The 22,731-nt window shown below is 35.7% G+C and overlaps 3 long non-coding RNA genes and 2 pseudogenes across 3 annotated transcripts; 1 reads left to right on the top strand and 4 right to left on the bottom strand.

Moving 5' to 3' along the window:
* Nucleotides 1-1,584: 1,584 nt before the first annotated feature.
* LOC141386824 (protein transport protein Sec61 subunit alpha-like 1 pseudogene) lies at nucleotides 1,585-6,715 on the bottom strand (annotated as a pseudogene).
* A 913-nt stretch (nucleotides 6,716-7,628) lies between these two features.
* On the bottom strand, nucleotides 7,629-9,219 carry LOC141386864 (uncharacterized). The gene is made up of 4 exons (XR_012408441.1): nucleotides 8,957-9,219; nucleotides 8,459-8,897; nucleotides 8,257-8,401; nucleotides 7,629-8,201 (listed from the first exon to the last, which is right to left on the bottom strand). It is a non-coding gene; the product is annotated as an uncharacterized lncRNA (long non-coding RNA).
* Nucleotides 9,220-18,163: 8,944 nt separating this feature from the next.
* On the bottom strand, nucleotides 18,164-19,208 carry LOC141386797 (protein transport protein Sec61 subunit alpha-like 1 pseudogene; annotated as a pseudogene).
* A 212-nt stretch (nucleotides 19,209-19,420) lies between these two features.
* On the top strand, nucleotides 19,421-20,911 carry LOC141386805 (uncharacterized). Its single transcript, XR_012408436.1, has 4 exons — nucleotides 19,421-19,551; nucleotides 19,653-19,893; nucleotides 19,956-20,106; nucleotides 20,162-20,911. It is a non-coding gene; the product is annotated as an uncharacterized lncRNA (long non-coding RNA).
* On the bottom strand, nucleotides 20,834-22,355 carry LOC141386812 (uncharacterized). The gene is made up of 4 exons (XR_012408437.1): nucleotides 22,130-22,355; nucleotides 21,633-22,070; nucleotides 21,431-21,575; nucleotides 20,834-21,375 (listed from the first exon to the last, which is right to left on the bottom strand). It is a non-coding gene; the product is annotated as an uncharacterized lncRNA (long non-coding RNA).
* Between the last annotated feature and the right edge of the window lie 376 nt (nucleotides 22,356-22,731).

Below are 22,731 nucleotides of genomic sequence, written 5' to 3'. Positions count from 1 at the left end.
GGACTGGGAGCCTCGCCTTGCTAGTTCATCAACAATCTCATTCCCTTCAACATTGCAGTGCCCTGGAACCCAACAAAGGTTGACGCTTAAATTGCAAGTTTTTAAGGTGGACCTACAATCTTGAACGATCTTAGATTTAATAGTGTAAGATCCTAACGCCTTAAGGGCAGCCTAACTATCTACATAGACTGTAACTGTCCTGCCTGCGTTGTCCGTCATTCCTGCTACTAATTCTAAGGCCTTCAATACTGCAAAGACTTCAGCCTGAAAAACACTGAAATGCAGTTTGCATTAAGCTTGAACGAGCGTTTAATGTTTAGCTCTTCGCAGTACACCCCCGCTCCAGTACCTTCATCCATCTTTGAACCATCAGTAAAGATGGAAAGGCTATCGGGTAGTGGTCTGCCATGCTTCCATGCACTTCTATCAGGGATAGTTATCTTCGCTACATCATAATCCAGTGAAGGCGAAATGTAGTCGGTTACACTCCCCCCTCTTAGTCCGATCCGACTGCTTAGCTGTTGTAAAATGCATGTCCAGACCCTGAAGAGTGCCACTGGTTAAGCTCCTTGAGCCTCAAGGCACTACGGGATGCTTGGTACTGAACAAGAATATCCAGAGGCTGGATGTTCAGTACTGCATTCAGAGCTGCCTGAGGGGTGCTCTTCACTGCTCCTGTAATTAGAATTGAAGCAGATCTTTGCACAGTAGCTAACCTAGACAAATTTGGCTTACTGTTCAGGGCCTGCCACCAAACAAGACATCCATAGGTCAAAATTGGGCAGACCACTGTCATAAACAACCAGTGTATCACATGCGGTCTCAAACCCCAACTCCTTCCTATGGAGTTCTTACAGGAGTAGAGTGCAACTAGACCCCTCTTAGAGCGCTCCTCTGTGTTCCTTTTCCATCTGAGACGATGGTCAAGAATCACTCCCAGGTACTTCGCCTCCGTAGAGGGACTTAGCCGCACTCTATCTAGTGTTGGCGGTACGAACTCGGCGGTTTTTCGTTTTCGTGTAAAGAATTTGTCAAAAAATAATTCGCATAATATGAAGAATCGGCGGTACTTCTTCTTCTTCTGTGCTTCTGTGAAAATAAATAAAATGTCATTCCCCACCAGTTTTCATTCGTTCTGTGCCATTTATTACTCAAATAATTCAGTTTTCATTCAAAACGACGGGTCTTTTCCATTCGTTTATTTCTGACGTATTCGTTTGTCTGATTTTGTTACGTGAACCAAAAAATTACGAAAATAAAAAGCTTTCATTTGTTTGTTACACTAATACAAAAGTTAATTTCTATAAAAAACAAATTGTGTTTTCGTTCATGAAATAGACGAACGGATGGACAAAAACGGGCTGTTGTTAGATTTACTGATGTGGGTTGTATATCTTATGTAGTTAGTAATATTGCCATAACAGCGAAAAATTGGCATTAATCGATAGCCAAACCTAGTTTTGGACTATTTTGACGATTTTCCAATTTTATTGACGATTTGGCGATTTTTTGACAATTTCCGATCAAAAACTGTCGGCAACGCTGGGTGACCAAAGTTTGAAACTCCTTCGAGTTTCCGACTACATCCAGCCTATTGTAAATAATAAACCTTATATAGCTGTAAACATATTTAGGTAAATAAAAGAAAATATATAAGAGTATAAATAAAAACGACTTTCACGACTTCCTTTGAATGAGTTAAAATGCTAGGGAAAAGATCGGATCTTTCACGACTTTCTTTGAACCAATGCAAAAGATGACATGAAATCACGTCATCCAATAGAAACATTTCCTTCAAATTTTGCTGGGTACAAGAACAATTTTTGTATGTTCTCAGTCACAGAACTATCAAAAAATCACTCTCAATTAGCTCTCTTTTACTTTATGCCATGCTCATACCGGCATTTGAATCACGTTGTTCGATAATTTCGTACACGAATTAACCCTCTCATCCCCGATGTTGCATATATGCAACATTGTCTTTATGAGCGTGTAATTACCGCTATTTTAATATTCTGCTTTGAATTTTTCCCAAAAGTATACACAGGAGGCTGTTTAACCTTGTAACAACAAAAATATCGGTTGTGTCTCCATCAACATAACTACGATGCATTATTCAGTGTGAAGTCTAGCACTCCAGTGCAAATTAAAATGCGTTGTGTACAGTCCAAATTATTCTAATCTTTTCTAAATCAAAATATATGAGCTTTATGTTAAATTTTAGTTCTGATCCTTCAAAAGTAAGACCAAAAGAACGCTCCTGAACGATTAAAATATTTTTTACACAATTCCACAAAATAATGACCATATAAATTTCAGAAATAATGTTCTGTATCTTCCGAAACAGTGGGAGTAACGATCCGAATTTTTGACATATACTTTAATTATATGTTTTCAAAATAACTATTAGCACAAGGAAAAAAAATTGGGGATGAGAGGGTTAACCCGTTCATACGACATGGTACACAAATCATAGCAACATGATTCATATTTTCATGCTTTTTATTTACTGATTTTAAAGAAAGTTTCGGCCAAAAGACGAGTAAAATTAATTGATCTGAACTGAAAAAATATTTTTATTTGGTATGATTTCAATATATACTAGTCGTTAAACCGTTTAGTTTTCATTCATGATATGCAGTTTTTCTACGAATGTTTGGGTTTTAAATAAATTTTGTATTTTTCCTGTCTAATATTTATTTCGATAAATCCTCTCATTTGTTAGAGATGGGACATATTTCATCCTCGTTCGGAGTGTAATGTAAATTGAACAATGTACAGAAATAATTGTTCTTTCTCAAACTTTTGTTGGGAAATGAAGTAATTAAATCTTTTTTTGTTTTGTTTTTCTTTTCTTTCTTTTTTTCTGACTACTCTATGCAAGAATAAAAGTTTTCTCGCTGCTCAAACTAATCTGGTTTTAAAGTATGTATGAAACATCTTTTTACACTAAAAGTTTACCACACGGATTCTAAGTATTCGTTTTATAAGATTTATACCGATGTTTTAGCTGGTTGTTAAATAACATAAATGAACATGAAAATGAAATTTGGGTTCTAACAACGAATAGAGAGCGAATTAACCCTAGTATGAACAAGGCGTTACAGGTTTATTATCGAACCGCATTTTGTAAAGATTGTACAAATTTTTGGGTTAGACCATGTTTGGGTTAGCCTTTTGCAGGGTTAACCTTCTTTATGAGAATTTATTTGAAATATAAGCAATGGAATTGACATTTGAAACCCAGTGGGTTTGTTAAATCCGGTGACACACGATCAGTTGACAGTCGATTTTTCGTAAATATGGATTGGATGCCAAACCGTCATCCAACTTATAAAATTTGTTCAATACCAGAAACAGATGAAAAAAAAACAATAACAACAATTAAATAAAAATAAAATGATCCATATTAATAAATACATGGTTATTTTCTATATACTTGAAAATAACCCAGCAAAAAGTTTGCCTCCAAAGATGCAGTTAAATCATATGTACAAGTGATTTGAAAGTACATCAAATTATGCATTTTCACTCATGATTTTCACAACAGCGCTACTACTGAAAGATGTACTCCATTAGTACCGCATTTTAACTAACGCTTTGGCACTGCACTTTAACTATCCCCCTGGAATCGCATTTAAACTAACCCTTTACGGGTTTTCATGCAGTGCTTTGGATGGAGTTTAAAGGCAATTTCGGAATGTGTTTTTATGCAGTTCAAAGATGCAAGAAAATTGCAAGCCATTGCAAAATATCCCAGGAATAAATTAAAAGAATTTACTATAACAAATGGGCGGGTAATTGGGATGGCTCTCACGGAAACACCCGAGCAGTAGTGCTGGCAAACCATCGATGGAAATATCGATAATATTGATACTTGATTTTTTACACCAATATCGATGAATAGCTTTTTATATCGATACTATCGAACATTTTGATATAACTAAATAGGAGCCGCAAAAACAATAGCCAGAAATTTGTTAAAGCAAATTGTTAACAGACGCGATTGATTCTTCATGCTTTTTGTGTAAATGAATAAAACGATTTCATGAAGTTTTTTACAAGCTTAAAGAAAATGGCGCTGACGGAAGGGTGGGGTAGGAGCGAACTGGGCCGCCACTACCAACATGATCCCAAACACCAAGGAGGTTGATGGAGAAGTTACCTTGGAATTTAACGGCCATCATTTGTGCAAGATGAAGGGAATGTTCGAGGTGTAGAACAACTTGATAACGGGAAAATGTGGTTGGCAAATCAACTAGGAAACCTTGGAAGTAGATGACAACGGCAAAGACGAGAGCAGTGGCCACCACGAACATTATCGTTTCGAGTGACCATAAAATGGAACAAGGCAATAACGGCACCTTCGACTTCAGTATCACGTACCGGTGGTTGGTGAGAAGACCTTCCACACATAGGTTTCGCATGATGATCAAGAAGCAAACACCGACACCTATTTCAGATGGATCACTATACATTTCAGACATGACATAAACAATGGCTTGACCAATGGTAATAACCATACCAAAGAGTTTTTGGGCGTCATTGAACAAAGCACGATCCTTGGGAGTGTCGCCAACTTGAATGATTTTGACACCAGTCAACAATTGCATAATCAAGCCAGATGTAACAATGGGAGAGAACCCCTATTCCATAAGGGTTGGCACGAATCAAGAAGAGAGGTTCACCTGATACCAACAGAGGGTTTTGACATCATACCAAGAAGATGAAGAGCGTTGTGGCGATCCATAGCACTTTCTCTATGAATTTGATTTTGCATTTGGGTTTGGCAATTTCTGGCAGTATACTGCAAAAGGGCTTTTATCTTCGGGGAATTTAATTGCCATGAGTCATTTTTGTTTTGTATTCACAATATTTTTTTATTTTTTTTAACGCCGACGAGTCAGTAAGAATAGAAAGTGAAATATTATTATGATTTCGTTAAAATGAGCTGCAACAAATCTCTTCAAACTCCTCCTCGAGAGCACGAAAACTTAACGTACCGACGCACAGAGGGGAAACATAGGCCTAAAGTAGCTCAAAACTCAAAATATGAAAGTCGTTTTTTATGAAAAAATGTTGATAAACGGCAACCAGACTCTTTTCTACATTTGCTATAACCATCCTCGACTTTGCAAGATAAACCAATCCAATGCAGCAGTCGATCGAACTCAGCCATACTGAAAACAAAAAGTAAATTTTCGAAAACTAAGAAATTAGGTGAACATTAAAATGACGTTATTTTCGCGAAAATTTATATTTTTCAAGATTTATTGTTTTTGTACAGTCTCCGAACAAGATTAGCATTTAAATTTTTCAGATTGATTTTACTTTTTTGCTCTTTAATAATGGTGATACATATCCTCTTTATGAAAATTTTTTATGATAATTTTTAAGATTACTACAATTTCAATAGCGAAAAAGTCTATTTCCCCGTCGTTTCCCGACTATAGTTTCTTCTAATGTTTTATGCGCTTGAGTCTCAAATATCAGATTCAATCATAAAAAATTGCGCATATTTGCGCCATTCCGAAAAAATCTAATTTTTCTCAACTAAAATATGAAATATTTTTATATGGAATTGCAAGGTTTACTCACACTAAATTTTGTTCCGCCTTATAACCGGGACTCTTATTTATCAGACAAAACCAACACCTATCAAATATGTTTGCATTATTCAGAAACATTCACGGCTTTTCTCATGTGAATTAAGAAAAAATTAATTTAAGTAAGTTTCAAAAAATAAAATTTGGAATGAAATATATTTATATGGGACTATATATACATCTGTACCGATTTGTTTGAATATTGGCTCAATGTTTTTTTAGGCTAGTTCAGGTTGCATGTGTAAAATTTCAGTGATTTTGGTGCATTTTTATCTCATATAAGATGCGAATATATATGGAAGCTGCATCCAAATCTGGACCGATTTTCATTATTTTCTATAGGATTAATCCTTGTACAGAAGATATGCTTTGTGCAAAATTTTATATCAATCTGACTATAAATGAGCTTTCTAGGGCTTTTGATCAACTTTTAACACAAGTTTCCCCTCTGTGCGACGTTTTAAAATTGGATTTTACAACGTTATTTCAATCAAATGTAAACAAAACACGTTTGTCGGTCATTTTGGATTCAAATTTGATAGGGTGATAAATCCACGATAGTATCGATTTTATCGATAGTTTGAAGCGGAAATATCGAAAAAATCGAATGGGGGTGATATCGATAGTTTGCCAGCTCTACCGAGCAGTTGCTGCAACGAAAGCATGTGATTGCTTCAATATACTGGAAGAATATTTGCCTCCTCATTTAGATGGTCCACTGGAGTCATGAGGTGGCACCCTGTTGCTGTTCTCAGGGTGGCATTCGGAAGTGTACATATCGTAACTGTGTTTCCTCCGATCTCTATTTAATCCAAGCTGCGTTGTTCTTGCTTCATATGTTAAAGGCGTTTTTTATATTTTTTTTTATTCAGCCCAATCACGAATAACAATTCCTTGGCGAATTTTTCCCATTTCCTTTTCCTACTATCTCGAACGAAAAATCCGTACGGAATTCCTCTTGTTTATAATTTTAAAATGTGCACCTTTTTTTGGCAACCGTCTAAAAACGAATAAAGAAGAAAAGAGAAAAAAGTATATATCACAAAGACGTTGGATTTGTATTTTCCTCCAAAAGAATTAACTTTTAAAACTGCAGGGACTTTTCCAGAAAATGTAAGTATTTATGATAACTTATACTTAGAAAAGTTAATAAATCTTACACTCTCGTTTCATAGGTCAAAAATACAAATAAGACGCAAATGCAACATCTGGTTTCCCTAATGGAATCAAATCCAGACATCGCTCGCGAATTTTTTAAAGGCAACAAGGAGACACTTTTACGCTTTTGGGCCAAAGCCAAGCAAATGCATTGCAGATTGGAAGAAGGTAAAACAAAGTTTGGTGTATTTAATCAATAAATTATGTTACTTTTTGATCTTAGGTTTGGGCAGAACAAAAAAGTATGTGAGACAGAGGGCTGCCCAGAATTTTAAAAACAAGAAGGGAACCGGCGGTGGCCCCAATAAAGAACAGATATTATCGCCCTCAGAAGAAGCGATATACAACATAATCACGATGAAATCTTCAGTAAAGGGGTGTCGGTAAAACCCATAGGTTTAGATGATCCAGAAGAAGATATTCTCCCATTAATCATCGAGATTTTGGACGAGTTTGTCAATAGCTACAGTGAAGGCATCTGCCCCAATTAAAAATAAAACAAAAAATAACAAGCCAAAAAGTGAAGCCAGTACACATATGTCATATAATGTACTTCAGACCGAACTCGCAATTCAAAACGAAGTATTGAAGTCAGTAAAATTGGTTGCCTCAATCCAAACTGAACAAACTGAAGTACAAAAGAATATATGCAAGTCAATAGACCAGTTGCGTGATATACACTCAAGACATCTCCAGGAGATGCAAAGGTTGAAAGCTATAGGAAATGCAGCGTCATAACATTGTTATGGAAAAGTATCGGCTTAAAGAAATAGAATATAAATTGCAAAAAAACAATTTGCAATTACAACAAATTAGTGAAACTGATTTTCAAAATTTTGACTAAATGTGTAACATTTGCTTTACTTTGTTCCTTCCACTGAAATGAGTACAAATATTTTTATTTATTCTATTGTTATGAATACAAATGTATTTTTGTTTGGTTTTGTTTTTTTAAATTTAAAATAACGCGTAACTTCAGTCTTTTATTTTTCACAAAAATATATTTTGAGATCAAGAAATATATTTTAAGGCCAGCCATAACAAATATTTTATACATTCGCTAGTATGCAAAACTTCGCCAATGTTAAATCTTACAGTTTGTGCTGCAGAGAGGTATTGGTTGACACTAGTTGCAGGTGTTTCTTCCTGAGGCATTTCCACTGGCGTTGTATCAATTTCTTCTTCTCTCACTTTATAGTGTATGCATATATTGTGCAGTGCGCAACATACATTCACAATTCTTGCAGCTTTTTCTGGCCCGTAGTGTAATTCTCTTGCACCAAGGAGACACCTCCAAAGTTTCTTAGAACTCCAATAGTTCTTTCAATAATGTTTTGGCACTTGGTGTGGATGTTGCGCAATGCCATTTCTTGGGAACCGATTTCCGGCATCTATGTGGGATAAGAAGCCAAGGCTCAAGAGGATTACCAGCATCTCCTTTAAATAAATGTCAAAATTATTTATGTTTTTTTAATTTTGGTATATCGCCTACCTCGGAGCCAAAGCTTACTTTCACCCTGTAAGTATCTCTCTTCGAAATAATTTCGAAGATCACTCGTGCTCCACACGAATGAATCGTGACAAGCCCCTGGGTGCGAAGCGTCTACATACCGGATTTTCAATTCATGGTCACAATACTAAAAGAAAATAGTGTTACTGACACGTGAAATACGCATAACAGAACAACAACTTACAAGCAAAACATTCATGCTAAATTTTCCTGTTCTGTTATAGAAAAGATGTTTGTTGTCGATTGATGCAATAATTTGCGCGTGGGTTCCATCTATGCACCCAATAACACCAGGAATTCGATGTTTCTTGTAGAATCCCAAAGCAATCTTCCTTTTCTCCTCGGTACTTCTCGGCACTTTTATCCACTTAGTACGCAAGTGAGTTTCAAGTACCGTTACCATTTCCACAAGAACCTTGCTTAGAGTTGATTGTGCAAGTCCGACGTCACAGTCCTTTCCAACGCTTGTTTGGTATCCTCCTTCTGCAAAGAAACGTAGTGCCGCACTAAGCTTTCTTATTGCAGGAATTCCAAATTGTTTTTTTGTTGCTGGCGTATTTTTGGAGACCACTTCCAACAAGTAAAGAAAGGCCGGCTTGTTATCTCGGTAATATTTTCTGAATCTTGAAAAATATGTAATAATCAGGAGAAATTTATTTATACAACTATTTTGTAAACTTACAAGGATTCTGGTAGTTCAAGTGGGTTAATTGCATCCCTCAACTGCCTTCTTGCTGCAATCACTTCCAACTATATTGATGCTCCTCATGGTCAGCAACATTCTCCAAATAAATGCGCATAGCAATACTGTTCTTGTTTTAATTTTCTTTACTGTGTTTTCATATTCAATTAAAACTTCACTTCCCACAAAAAGTAAACAAACGCCAAAAAATACATATAGGGTAAGCAAAGTGCGAAAACGTCAAACAGCTGATTTTGAATGTTGCCACATTCCTATTTTTTCATTCCATCGGAATTAGTGATTTGAGGAATCACCCCTTCAAGGAAATCATTTTCCGGAGGAACAGAATTCCTTGCGGAAATTCGTGATTGGGCTGATTGTCTTTTTATTGCCAGTTAAGATTTCAATCAGCACAACAACGAATATTTCTGCGGAATATAACTCTCGCGGAATAGATTTTTCTCGAAAAAACATTCCTTCTATTATGAATAATGTGAGAAAAATAGTCATTGAATTTGGCAGCACTGAAGGGTCTTCTTCATATCTTGTGTGCCCTAATTGTTATGAAAAAGGAAAAAATTTTATGTGTTTGTGTTTTTAGACAAACAGCCCAATATTGAATGAAAATTCTCTCTTTCCCCTTCTTTCCTATCACAAACAAAAAATCCGCAAGGAAAAAAATTTCGATGGAGAAAAAGTAGGTATCATGAACGCCCTCAAACATGTGCTTTCCTTCAAACAATCTCCCTTGCAAAACTGAAGGGAGTTTACGAAAAATCTTAATCAGCCCAATCATGAATATTCTTGCGGAATGCAGTTCTCGCGGAATAGATTTTTCTCGAGAGAACATTCCTCCTATCATGAATAATCTGAGAAAAATAATCATTGAATTTGGCAGCACAGCAGGGTCTTTTTCATACCTTGTGTGCCCTAATTGTTGTGAAAACAAAGAGGAAATGTTAAGTGTTTGTGTTTTTAGACAAAATAAACAAATTTTATCAAATAAATTACACTTTTACACATCAACGAAAAACATCAAACAAGGTTGGAAAATTCCAAGGAAACTGTGAATGGAGCTATGGAACTGCCACTATCACGAATGTATTTAAAACGAGTGTTTTTAATAAAAAGATGGCAAAAATTAAAAAAATATGAATTTTGAAATAAAAATAATTGAAAATATGCATTTATCCAGTGTTTTCAACAATAACGAATCGGTATTTTGTATGTGCAAAATTCTGCCATCCCATCGTTGTGAGAGTGAATGAGTTTGCAAACTAATGTTATTTTGTAAAATATGATCAGTTTTTAATAAATTACCAACAGCGAATTGAAGATTTTAATATAAAAACCCAACAAAACTGTTTATTTTGCATGTCTTGTACACAATTTTTGTACTGACCAACGACGGGATGAGAGAATTTTGGACATACAGAATTGTTGTACAACATTTGTTAAAAAAAACACTGGATAAATGCATATTTTCAATTATTTTTAGTTCAAAATTCATATTTTTTCAATTTTTGCCATTATTTAATTACAAGCACTCATTTCTAACTGTCTCCTTAGAAATTTGTTTTATTATGACAGCGTGTATCGCTATGTTTAATAGTAATTCTCGAAATTAATAGAAAAATACTAGTTCTTTTATTTCATATTCAGCCCAATCATGAATATTCTTGCGGAATACAGTTCTCGCGGAATAGATTTTTCTCGAGAGAACATTCCTCCTATCATGAATAATGTGAGAAATTGAATTTGGCAGCACTGAAAGGTCTTTTTCATACCTTGTATGCCCTAATTGTTGTGAGAACAAATAGAAAATGTTAAGTGTTTGTGTTTTTAGACAAAATTAAAAATTTATTCAAATAAATTACACTTTTATACATCAAAGACATTCGGAAGATGTTACTAATTATGAAAAATATCAAATGGGATTGCAAAATTCCAAGGAGACTCCATTGTGCTATGGAACTGTTATTGTGTTTGAAACGAGTGTTTTTTAATAAAATAATGGCAAAAATTTAAAAAAATATGCATTTTGAAATAAAAGTAATTGAAAATATGCATTTATCCAGTGCTTTATCAACAATTGTTGTGAAGCAATTTTGTATGTTCAAAATTCTCTCATCCCATCGTTGATCGGTACAAAAAGTGGAGAGTGACTGAATTTGCAAACTGTTATTTTGTAAAATTTGTTCAATTTTTAATAATTTTCCATCACAAGTTAAAGATTTTAGCATAAATCCCAACAGAAGTATTTATTTTGCATGTTTTGTACAAAGTTTGTGGGAAATACTAAGATTTTTTGTAAACTCCCTTCAGTTTTGCAAGGGTGATTTTTTGGAGGAAAACACATGTTTGAGAGCGTTCATGATACCTACTTTTTCTCCATCGGATTTTTTATTTGTGATAGCAAAGAAGGGAAAATTCGCACGGAATTTTCATTCATGATTGGGCTGAATATATTTACACCGCAAATGTATTCCTTGAATAATGCTTTTTTTGTTCACACCATCAAACCAGGACACAACCAACAATTGACTGTCCAATATCCACAAATTTTTTTGTGGTTGCCTGAACGGCCACACTGGCAAGCAACCGATTTGAGTAAAGCTGTTGGACAAAACTGATCGTGTGTACCGCGTTTTACGTTTTAGTTTAATACCCCGTTTACACTTAACCGGATTTAATAAACCCACTGGGGGTTTCAAAGTGTAAATTCCATAGAGCAAACATCAAATATATCCTCATAAAGAAGGTTAATCCGACAAAAAACTCTAATGCAAACGCCGTTTAACATGGGTATACAAGCGACCTCTCGATTCTTCTGAAATTTTTACCACAGGTAGGCCTCTTTGTCCTGAACACAAATATATCGTCTGCTCCGTCGGAAAAGGTCGTAAGTCCACTTTTTTTTGGAAATCGCGTTTTTGTTACAGGATGATAGTACATGTCAAAACACGTCGTATGATACAAAGAAAATGGTAGTATGTCGCGTTTTTCTATATGTTTTGCCCTTGTCGGAAAAGGTCGTAAGTCCACAAAACGTACAAATTTGAGTACGAAAAGGTCGTAAGTCCACAGGAAAATGTATACTTTAAAAGAATACTACTGCTAAAGTAGTTCAGATATAATGTTTAACGTCGTCCATGGTTGGGATACAATGTAAAGAACTAGCCTACACCTTTGGATGATAATCGGATGATATTTGGCGGTGCCTTTGGACCAAACTTTTGAACAAAAATGTGATAATTTCTATATTGCAACGAAAATTTACATTTGAAATCTATTTTCCCTTATAGGCAAACTGATTATGAAAGATGGACTTCTGGCTTCTTTTCATTGATACAAATTGGGATGCTGTATGTGTTCAAATACCTCATATATTGAAAAAAATATAAAAAAAACCAAGATTTTTACTGTTTTACAGTCGCATATCTTACTTAACTTTATTAACTGGTAATTTGTGGTTTCTCTGGGGACATTTATTCACATAACGGGATTAGTTCGTATTCTGAATTGAATAAAGTAATACCTTCTAACGGACGGGTAAGTGCAATGTTTATATTATTAAATGATTCTAATATAATAACTGATTGAAATGTTATTAAACTATGAACACATAATGGTTTTGCTAACAAAGATCAGTATGAATTTGGAATGGAATTATACGATGTTGTCATGGGTCTAGTTTCCTATGGTTTTCACGGTGAATCTGAAAGCTCTGATGATAAACTTCCTAAGCCCAGGAAGACATTACATGCTGAAGATTCTACATGGTTTGCAGACAAAAACAAAAAACCCCAAACGAAGAATAAATACCAAATTTCAGCCATTTCTGAGGAATATTGAGGCCACACCTTCAAAATACCGGAAATCTGGAGGTACCGTTCTATGGGGACTATATGAAGGCGTCAATACCAAACATCCTAGAAGTAATAGAAACTTCTATACCAAATCACGAAGATATATCTTTAAAATTGCGAGCTGTATCTTAATTTCAAAAGACGGACAGACGGTCATGGTTATACTGACTTAGAATTTTACTCTGATTAAGAATATATATAATTTATAGGGTCTACAGTGAATATATCGATATGTTACAAACTGAATTATTTAATTTAATTAAACCCTCCATATTATGGTGGAGGGTATAAAAATCTTCAGAAATGTTGGTGTCGATATACAATTGTAGCATCATCTTTCATAATCAGTTTGCTTATAAGGGAAAATAAGTTTCAAATGTAAATTTTCGTTGCAATATAGAAATTATCACATTTTTGTTCAAAAGTTTGGTCCAATGGCACCGCCAAATATCATCCGATTATCATCCAAATGTGTAGGCTAGTTCTTTACATTGTACCCCAACCATGGATGACGTTAAACATTATATCTGAACTACATTAGCTGTAGTATTCTTTTAAAGTATACATTTTCCTGTGGACTTACGACCTTTTCGTACTCAAATTTGTGCGTTTTGTAAACTTACGACCTTTTCCGACAAGGGCAAAACATATAGAAAAACGCGACATACTACCATTTTCTTTGTATCATACGACGTGTTTTGACATGTACTATCATCCTGTAACAAAAACGCGATTTCCAAAAAAAGTGGACTTACGGAAAGGGGAAGGTGATAAGACAAAAGAGACGAGAATAAGAAGAATGAGTAATTGTAAAGAAGAGTAGTAGATTGTTTTAAGAAGAACGATATTATTTTTCTAGACTGTACTAAGCCTGTTCTGACCCGCCCCAGAGACACTTTAGACTCTTGTAGTAAACCACCAGGATAGTAGGGTCAATAGAGGAGAAATAAGAAAGAGAGTCAATCACATGTACACCAAATAGTCTATGCCTTTTGACCATCAGTCTAGGACATCTACATAAAAGGTGCTCGATTGTCTCCGTTTCCTCCTCATCCTCACATAACCTACAGTACTCAATGTTGTTATCATCCCACTTACAAGTGTCAAAAATCTTATTCTACATGGGCCAGTTATGACCCCTGTAGCGATTCTGATTTCCGACTTGCAAAGTGAGAGAAGGGACGCAGTTCTACGCCCTGAGATTGCCGGCCAGATTGACTTCGATACCTTGCAACCAGGTACGTCTTGCCAAATTCTTACGGTTTTCTCTGCATAAACCAGGCAGAGTTTGCTGAGGAATGAGCAGAGCGGTGGCTTGACATAGTCCTCTACCATAAGGTCAGAGGACTGGGAGCCTCGCCTTGCTAGTTCATCAACAATCTCATTCCCTTCAACATTGCAGTGCCCTGGAACCCAACAAAGGTTGACGCTTAAATTGCAAGTTTTTAAGGTGGACCTACAATCTTGAACGATCTTAGATTTAATAGTGTAAGATCCTAACGCCTTAAGGGCAGCCTAACTATCTACATAGACTGTAACTGTCCTGCCTGCGTTGTCTGTCATTCCTGCTACTAATTCTAAGGCCTTCAATACTGCAAAGACTTCAGCCTGAAAAACACTGAAATGCAGTTTGCATTAAGCTTGAACGAGCGTTTAATGTTTAGCTCTTCGCAGTACACCCCCGCTCCAGTACCTTCATCCATCTTTGAACCATCAGTAAAGATGGAAAGGCTATCGGGTAGTGGTCTGCCATGCTTCCATGCACTTCTATCAGGGATAGTTATCTTCGCTACATCATAATCCAGTGAAGGCGAAATGTAGTCGGTTACACTCCCCCCTCTTAGTCCGATCCGACTGCTTAGCTGTTGTAAAATGCATGTCCAGACCCTGAAGAGTGCCACTGGTTAAGCTCCTTGAGCCTCAAGGCACTACGTGATGCTTGGTACTGAACAAGAATATCCAGAGGCTGGATGTTCAGAGCTGCCTGAGGGGTGCTCTTGACTGCTCCTGTAATTAGAATTGAAGCAGATCTTTGCACAGTAGCTAACCTAGACAAATTTGGCTTACTGTTCAGGGCCTGCCACCAAACAAGACATCACTAGGTCAAAATTGGGCAGACCACTGTCATAAACAACCAGTGTATCACATGCGGTCTCAAACCCCAACTCTTTCCTATGGAGTTCTTACAGGAGTAGAGTGCAACTAGACCCCTCTTAGAGCGCTCCTCTGTGTTCCTTTTCCATCTGAGACGATGGTCAAGAATCACTCCCAGGTACTTCGCCTCCGTAGAGGGACTTAGCCGCACTCCATCTAGTGTTGGCGGTACAAACTCGGCGGTTTTTCTTTTTCGGGTAAAGAATTTGTCAAAAAATAATTCGCATAATATGAAGAATCGGCGGTACTTCTTCTGTGCTTCTGTGAAAATAAATAAAATGTCATTCCCCACCAGTTTTCATTCGTTCTGTGCCATTTATTACTCAAATAATTCAGTTTTCATTCAAAACGACGGGTCTTTTCCATTCGTTTATTTCTGACGTATTCGTTTGTCTGATTTTGTTACGTGAACCAAAAAATTACGAAAATGAAAGGCTTTCATTTGTTTGTTACACTAATACAAAAGTTAATTTCTATAAAAACCAAATTGTGTTTTCGTTCATGAAATAGACGAACGGATGGACAAAAACGAGCTGTTGTTAGATTTACTGATGTGGGTTGTATATCTTATGTAGTTAGTAATATTGCCATAACAGCGAAAAATTGGCATTAATCGATAGCCAAACCTAGTTTTGGACTATTTTGACGATTTTTCAAATTTTATTGACGATTTGGCGATTTTTTGACAATTTCCGATCAAAAACTGTCGGCAACGCTGGGTGACCAAAGTTTGAAACTCCTTCGAGTTTCCGACTACATCCAGCCTATTGTAAATAATAAACCTTATATAGCTGTAAACATATTTAGGTAAATAAAAGAAAATATATAAGAGTATAAATAAAAACGTAAACTTCATCTCTATTGGATCGATAAAATGGGTTCAAATGCTGATGAAAAGATCGGATCTTTCACGACTTCCTTTGAATGAGTTAAAATGCTAGGGAAAAGATCGGATCTTTCACGACTTTCTTTGAACCAATGCAAAAGATGACATGAAATCACGTCATCCAATAGAACCACTTTCTTCAAATTTTGCTGGGTACAAGAAAAATTTTTGTAAGTTCTTAGTCACAGAACTATCAAAAAATTACTCTCAATTCGCTCTCTTTTACTTTATGCCATGTTCATACCGGCATTTGAATCACGTTGTTCGATAATTTCGTACACGAATTAACCCTCTCATCCCCGATGTTGCATATATGCAACATTGTCTTTATGAGCGTGTAATTACCGCTATTTTAATATTCTGCTTTGAATTTTTCCCAAAAGTATACACACGAGGCTGTTTAACCTTGTAACAACAAAAATATCGGCTGTGTCTCCATCAACATAACTACGATGCATTATTCAGTGTGAAGTCTAGCACTCCAGTGCAAATTAAAATGCGTTGTGTACAGTCCAAATTATTCTAATCTTTTCTAAATCAAAATATATGAGCTTTATGTTAAATTTTAGGTCTGATTCTTCAAAAGTAAGACCAAAAGAACGCTCCTGAACGATTAAAACATTTTTTACACAATTCCACAAAATAATGACCATATAAATTTCAGAAATAATGTTCTGTATCTTCCGAAACAGTGGGAGTAACGATCCGAATTTTTGACATATACTTTAATTATATGTTTTCAAAATAACTATTAGCACAAGGAAACAAATTTGGGGATGAGAGGGTTAACCCGTTCATACGACATGGTACACAAATCATAGCAACATGATTCATATTTTCATGCTTTTTATTTACTGATTTTAAAGAAAGTTTCGGCCAAAAGACGAGTAAAATTAATTGATCTGAACTGAAAAAATATTTTTATTTGGTATGATTTCAATATATACTAGTCGTTAAACCGTTTAGTTTTCATTCATGATATGCAGTTTTTCTACAAATGTTTGAGTTTTAAATAAATTTTGTATTTTTTCTGTCTAATATTTATTTCGATAAATCCTCTCATTTGTTAGAGATGGGACATATTTCATCCTCGTTCGGAGTGTAATGTAAATTGAACAATGTACAGAAATAATTTTTCTTTCTCAAACTTTTGTTGGGAAATGAAGTAATTAAATCTTTTTTTGTTTTGTTTTTCTTTTCTTTCTTTTTTTCTGACTACTCTATGCAAGAATAAAAGTTTTCTCGCTGCTCAAACTAATCTGGTTTTAAAGTATGTATGAAACATCTTTTTACACAAAAAGTTTACCACACGGATTCTAAGTCTTCGTTTTATAAGATTTATATCGATGTTTTAGCTGGTTGTTAAATAAAATAAATGAACATGAAAATGAAATTTGGGTTCGAACAACGAATAGAGAGCGAATTAACCCTAGTATGAACAAGGCATTACAGGTTTATTATCGAACCGCATTTTGTAAAGATTGTACAAATTTTTGGGTTAGGCCATGTTTGGGTTAGCCTTTTGCAGGGTTAACCTTCTTAATGAGAATTTATTTGAAATATAAGCAATGGAATTGACATTTGAAACCCAGTGGGTTTGTTAAATCCGGTGACACACGATCAGTTGACAGTCGATTTTTCGTAAATATGGATTGGATGCCAAACCGTCATCCAACTTATAAAATTTGTTCAATAAACATGGACACTGACTTCCAGAAACAGATGAAAAAAAAAAAACAATAACAACAATTAAATAAAAATAAAATGATCCATATTAATAAATACATGGTTATTTTCTATATACTTGAAAATAACCCAGCAAAAAGTTTGCCTCCAAAGATGCAGTTAAATCATATGTACAAGTGATTTGAAAGTACATCAAATTATGCATTTTCACTCATGATTTTCACAACAGCGCTACTACTGAAAGATGTACTCCATTAGTACCGCATTTTAACTAACGCTTTGGCACTGCACTTTAACTATCCACCTGGAATCGCATTTAAACTAACCCTTTACGGGTTTTCATGCAGTGCTTTGGATGGAGTTTAAAGGCAATTTCGGAATGTGTTTTTATGCAGTTTAAAGATGCAATAAAAATGCAAGCCATTGCAAAATATCCCAGGAATAAATTAAAAGAATTTACTATAACAAATGGGCGGGTAATTGGGATGGCTCTCACGGAAACACCCGAGCAGTAGTGCTGGCAAACCATCGATGGAAATATCGATAATATTGATACTTGATTTTTTACACCAATATCGATGAATAGCTTTTTATATCGATACTATCGAACATTTTGATATAACTAAATAGGAGCCGCAAAAACAATAGCCAGAAATTTGTTAAAGCAAATTGTTAACAGACGCGATTGATTCTTCATGCTTTTTGTGTAAATGAATAAAACGATTTCATGAAGTTTTTTACAAGCTTAAAGAAAATGGCGCTGACGGAAGGGTGGGGTAGGAGCGAACTGGGCCGCCACTACCAACATGATCCCAAACACCAAGGAGGTTGATGGAGAAGTTACCTAGGAATTTAACGGCCATCATTTGTGCAAGATGAAGGGAATGTTCGAGGTGTAGAACAACTTGATAACGGGAAAATGTGGTTGGCAAATCAACTAGGAAACCTTGGAAGTAGATGACAACGGCAAAGACGAGAGCAGTGGCCACCACGAACATTATCGTTTCGAGTGACCATAAAATGGAACAAGGCAATAACGGCACCTTCGACTTCAGTATCACGTACCGGTGGTTGGTGAGAAGACCTTCCACACATAGGTTTCGCATGATGATCAAGAAGCAAACACCGACACCTATTTCAGATGGATCACTATACATTTCAGACATGACATAAACAATGGCTTGACCAATGGTAATAACCATACCAAAGAGTTTTTGGGCGTCATTGAACAAAGCACGATCCTTGGGAGTGTCACCAACTTGAATGATTTTGACACCAGTCAACAATTGCATAATCAAGCCAGATGTAACAATGGGAGAGAACCCCTATTCCATAAGGGTTGGCACGAATCAAGAAGAGAGGTTCACCTGATACCAACAGAGGGTTTTGACATCATACCAAGAAGATGAAGAGCGTTGTGGCGATCCATAGCACTTTCTCTATGAATTTGATTTTGCATTTGGGTTTGGCAATTTCTGGCAGTATACTGCAAAAGGGCTTTTATCTTCGGGGAATTTAATTGCCATGAGTCATTTTTGTTTTGTATTCACACTATTTTTTTATTTTTTTTAACGCCGACGAGTCAGTAAGAATAGAAAGTGAAATATTATTATGATTTCGTTAAAATGAGCTGCAACAAATCTCTTCAAACTCCTCCTCGAGAGCACGAAAACTTAACGTACCGACGTTTTAAAATTGGATTTTACAACGTTATTTCAATCAAATGTAAACAAAACACGTTTGTCGGTCATTTTGGATTCAAATTTGATAGGGTGATAAATCCACGATAGTATCGATTTTATCGATAGTTTCAAGCGGAAATATCGAAAAAATCGAATGGGGGTGATATCGATAGTTTGCCAGCTCTACCGAGCAGTTGCTGCAACGAAAGCATGTGATTGCTTCAATATAATGGAAGAATATTTGCCTCCTCATTTAGATGGTCCACTGGAGTCATGAGGTGGCACCCTGTTGCTGTTCTCAGGGTGGCATTCGGAAGTGTACATATCGTAACTGTGTTTCCTCCGATCTCTATTTAATCCAAGCTGTGTTGTTCTTGCTTCATATGTTAAAGGCGTTTTTTATATTTTTTTTTATTCAGCCCAATCACGAATAACAATTCCTTGGCGAATTTTTCCCATTTCCTTTTCCTACTATCTCGAACGAAAAATCCGTACGCAATTCCTCTTGTTTATAATTTAAAAATGTGCACCTTTTTTTGGCAACCGTCTAAAAACGAATAAAGAAGAAAAGAGAAAAAAGTATATATCACAAAGACGTTGGATTTGTATTTTCCTCCAAAAGAATTAACTTTTAAAACTGCAGGGACTTTTCCAGAAAATGTAAGTATTTATGATAACTTATACTTAGAAAAGTTAATAAATCTTACACTCTCGTTTCATAGGTCAAAAATACAAATAAGACGCAAATGCAACATCTGGTTTCCCTAATGGAATCAAATCCAGACATCGCTCGCGAATTTTTCAAAGGCAACAAGGAGACACTTTTACGCTTTTGGGCCAAAGCCAAGCAAATGCATTGCAGATTGGAAGAAGGTAAAACAAAGGTTGGTGTATTTAATCAATAAATTATGTTACTTTTTGATCTTAGGTTTGGGCAGAACAAAAAAGTATGTGAGACAGAGGGCTGCCCAGAATTTTAAAAACAAGAAGGGAACCGGCGGTGGCCCCAATAAAGAACAGATATTATCGCCCTCAGAAGAAGCGATATACAACATAATCACGATGAAATCTTCAGTAAAGGGGTGTCGGTAAAACCCATAGGTTTAGATGATCCAGAAGAAGATATTCTCCCATTAATCATCGAGATTTAGGACGAGTTTGTCAATAGCTACAGTGAAGGCATCTGCCCCAATTAAAAATAAAACAAAAAATAACAAGCCAAAAAGTGAAGCCAGTACACATATGTCATATGATGTACTTCAGACCGAACTCGCAATTCAAAACGAAGTATTGAAGTCAGTAAAATTGGTTGCCTCAATCCAAACTGAACAAACTGAAGTACAAAAGAATATATGCAAGTCAATAGACCAGTTGCGTGATATACACTCAAGACATCTCCAGGAGATGCAAAGGTTGAAAGCTATAGGAAATGCAGCGTCATAACATTGTTATGGAAAAGTATCGGCTTAAAGAAATAGAATATAAATTGCAAAAAAACAATTTGCAATTACAACAAATTAGTGAAACTGATTTTCAAAATTTTGACTAAATGTGTAACATTTGCTTTACTTTGTTCCTTCCACTGAAATGAGTACAAATATTTTTATTTATTCTATTGTTATGAATACAAATGTATTTTTGTTTGGTTTTGTTTTTTTAAATTTAAAATAACGCGTAACTTCAGTCTTTTATTTTTCACAAAAATATATTTTGAGATCAAGAAATATATTTTAAGGCCAGCCATAACAAATATTTTATACATTCGCTAGTATGCAAAACTTCGCCAATGTTAAATCTTACAGTTTGTGCTGCAGAGAGGTATTGGTTGACACTAGTTGCAGGTGTTTCTTTCTGAGGCATTTCCACTGGCGTTGTATCAATTTCTTCTTCTCTCACTTTATAGTGTATGCATATATTGTGCAGTGCGCAACATACATTTACAATTCTTGCAGCTTTTTCTGGCCCGTAGTGTAATTCTCTTGCACGAAGGAGACACCTCCAAAGTTTCTTAGAACTCCAATAGTTCTTTCAATAATGTTTTGGCACTTGGTGTGGATGTTGCGCAATGCCATTTCTTGGGAACCGATTTCCGGCATCTATGTGGGATAAGAAGCCAAGGCTCAAGAGGATTACCAGCATCTCCTTTAAATAAATGTCAAAATTATTTATGTTTTTTTAATTTTGGTATATCGCCTACCTCGGAGCCAAAGCTTACTTTCATCCTGTAAGTATCTCTCTTCGAAATAATTTCGAAGATCACTCGTGCTCCACACGAATGAATCGTGACAAGCCCCTGGGTGCGAAGCGTCTACATACCGGATTTTCAATTCATGGTCACAATACTAAAAGAAAATAGTGTTACTGATACGTGAAATACGCATAACAGAACAACAACTTACAAGCAAAACATTCATGCTAAATTTTCCTTTTCTGTTATAGAAAAGATGTTTGTTGTCGATTGATGCAATAATTTGCGCGTGGGTTCCATCTATGCACCCAATAACACCAGGAATTCGATGTTTCTTGTAGAATCCCAAAGCAATCTTCCTTTTCTCCTCGGTACTTCTCGACACTGTTATCCACTTAGTACGCAAGTGAGTTTCAAGTACCGTTCCCATTTCCACAAGAACCTTGCTTAGAGTTGATTGTGCAAGTCCGACGTCACAGTCCTTTCCAACGCTTGTTTGGTATCCTCCTTCTGCAAAGAAACGTAGTGCCGCACTAAGCTTTCTTATTGCAGGAATTCCAAATTGTTTTTTCGTTGCTGGCGTATTTTTGGAGACCACTTCCAACAAGTAAAGAAAGGCCGGCTTGTTAACTGGTTATATTTTCTGAATCTTGAAAAATATGTAATAATTAGGAGAAATTTATTTATACAACTATTTTGTAAACTTACAAGGATTCTGGTAGTTCAAGTGGGTTAATTGCATCCCTCAACTGCCTTCTTGCTGCAATCACTTCCAACTTTTTTGATGCTCCTCATGGTCAGCAACATTCTCCAAATAAATGCGCATAGCAATACTGTTCTTGTTTTAATTTTCTTTACTGTGTTTTCATATTCAATTAAAACTTCACTTCACACAAAAAGTAAACAAACACCAAAAAATACATATAGGGTAAGCAAAGTGCGAAAACGTCAAACAGCTGATTTTGAATGTTGCCATATTCCTATTTTTTCATCCCATCGGAATTAGTGATTTGAGGAATCCCCCCTTCAAGGAAATCATTTTCCGGAGGAACAGAATTCCTTGCGGAAATTCGTGATTGGGCTGATTGTCTTTCCATTGCCAGTTAAGATTTCAATCAGCACAACAACGAATATTTCTGCGGAATATAACTCTCGCGGAATAGATTTTTCTCGAAAAAACATTCTTTCTATTATGAATAATGTGAGAAAAATAGTCATTGAATTTGGCAGCACTGAAAGGTCTTCTTCATATCTTTTGTGCCCTAATTGTTGTGAAAAAAGAAAAAATGTTAAGTGTTTGTGTTTTTAGA

The sequence above is a fragment of the Musca autumnalis genome, unplaced genomic scaffold (assembly GCF_047663935.1).
Source record: "Musca autumnalis isolate F117 unplaced genomic scaffold, ASM4766393v1 scaffold_1, whole genome shotgun sequence".
Taxonomy (NCBI): domain Eukaryota; kingdom Metazoa; phylum Arthropoda; class Insecta; order Diptera; family Muscidae; genus Musca; species Musca autumnalis.
Note: the sequence above shows the minus strand (reverse complement) of the source record. Positions and strands in the feature narration are given on the sequence as shown.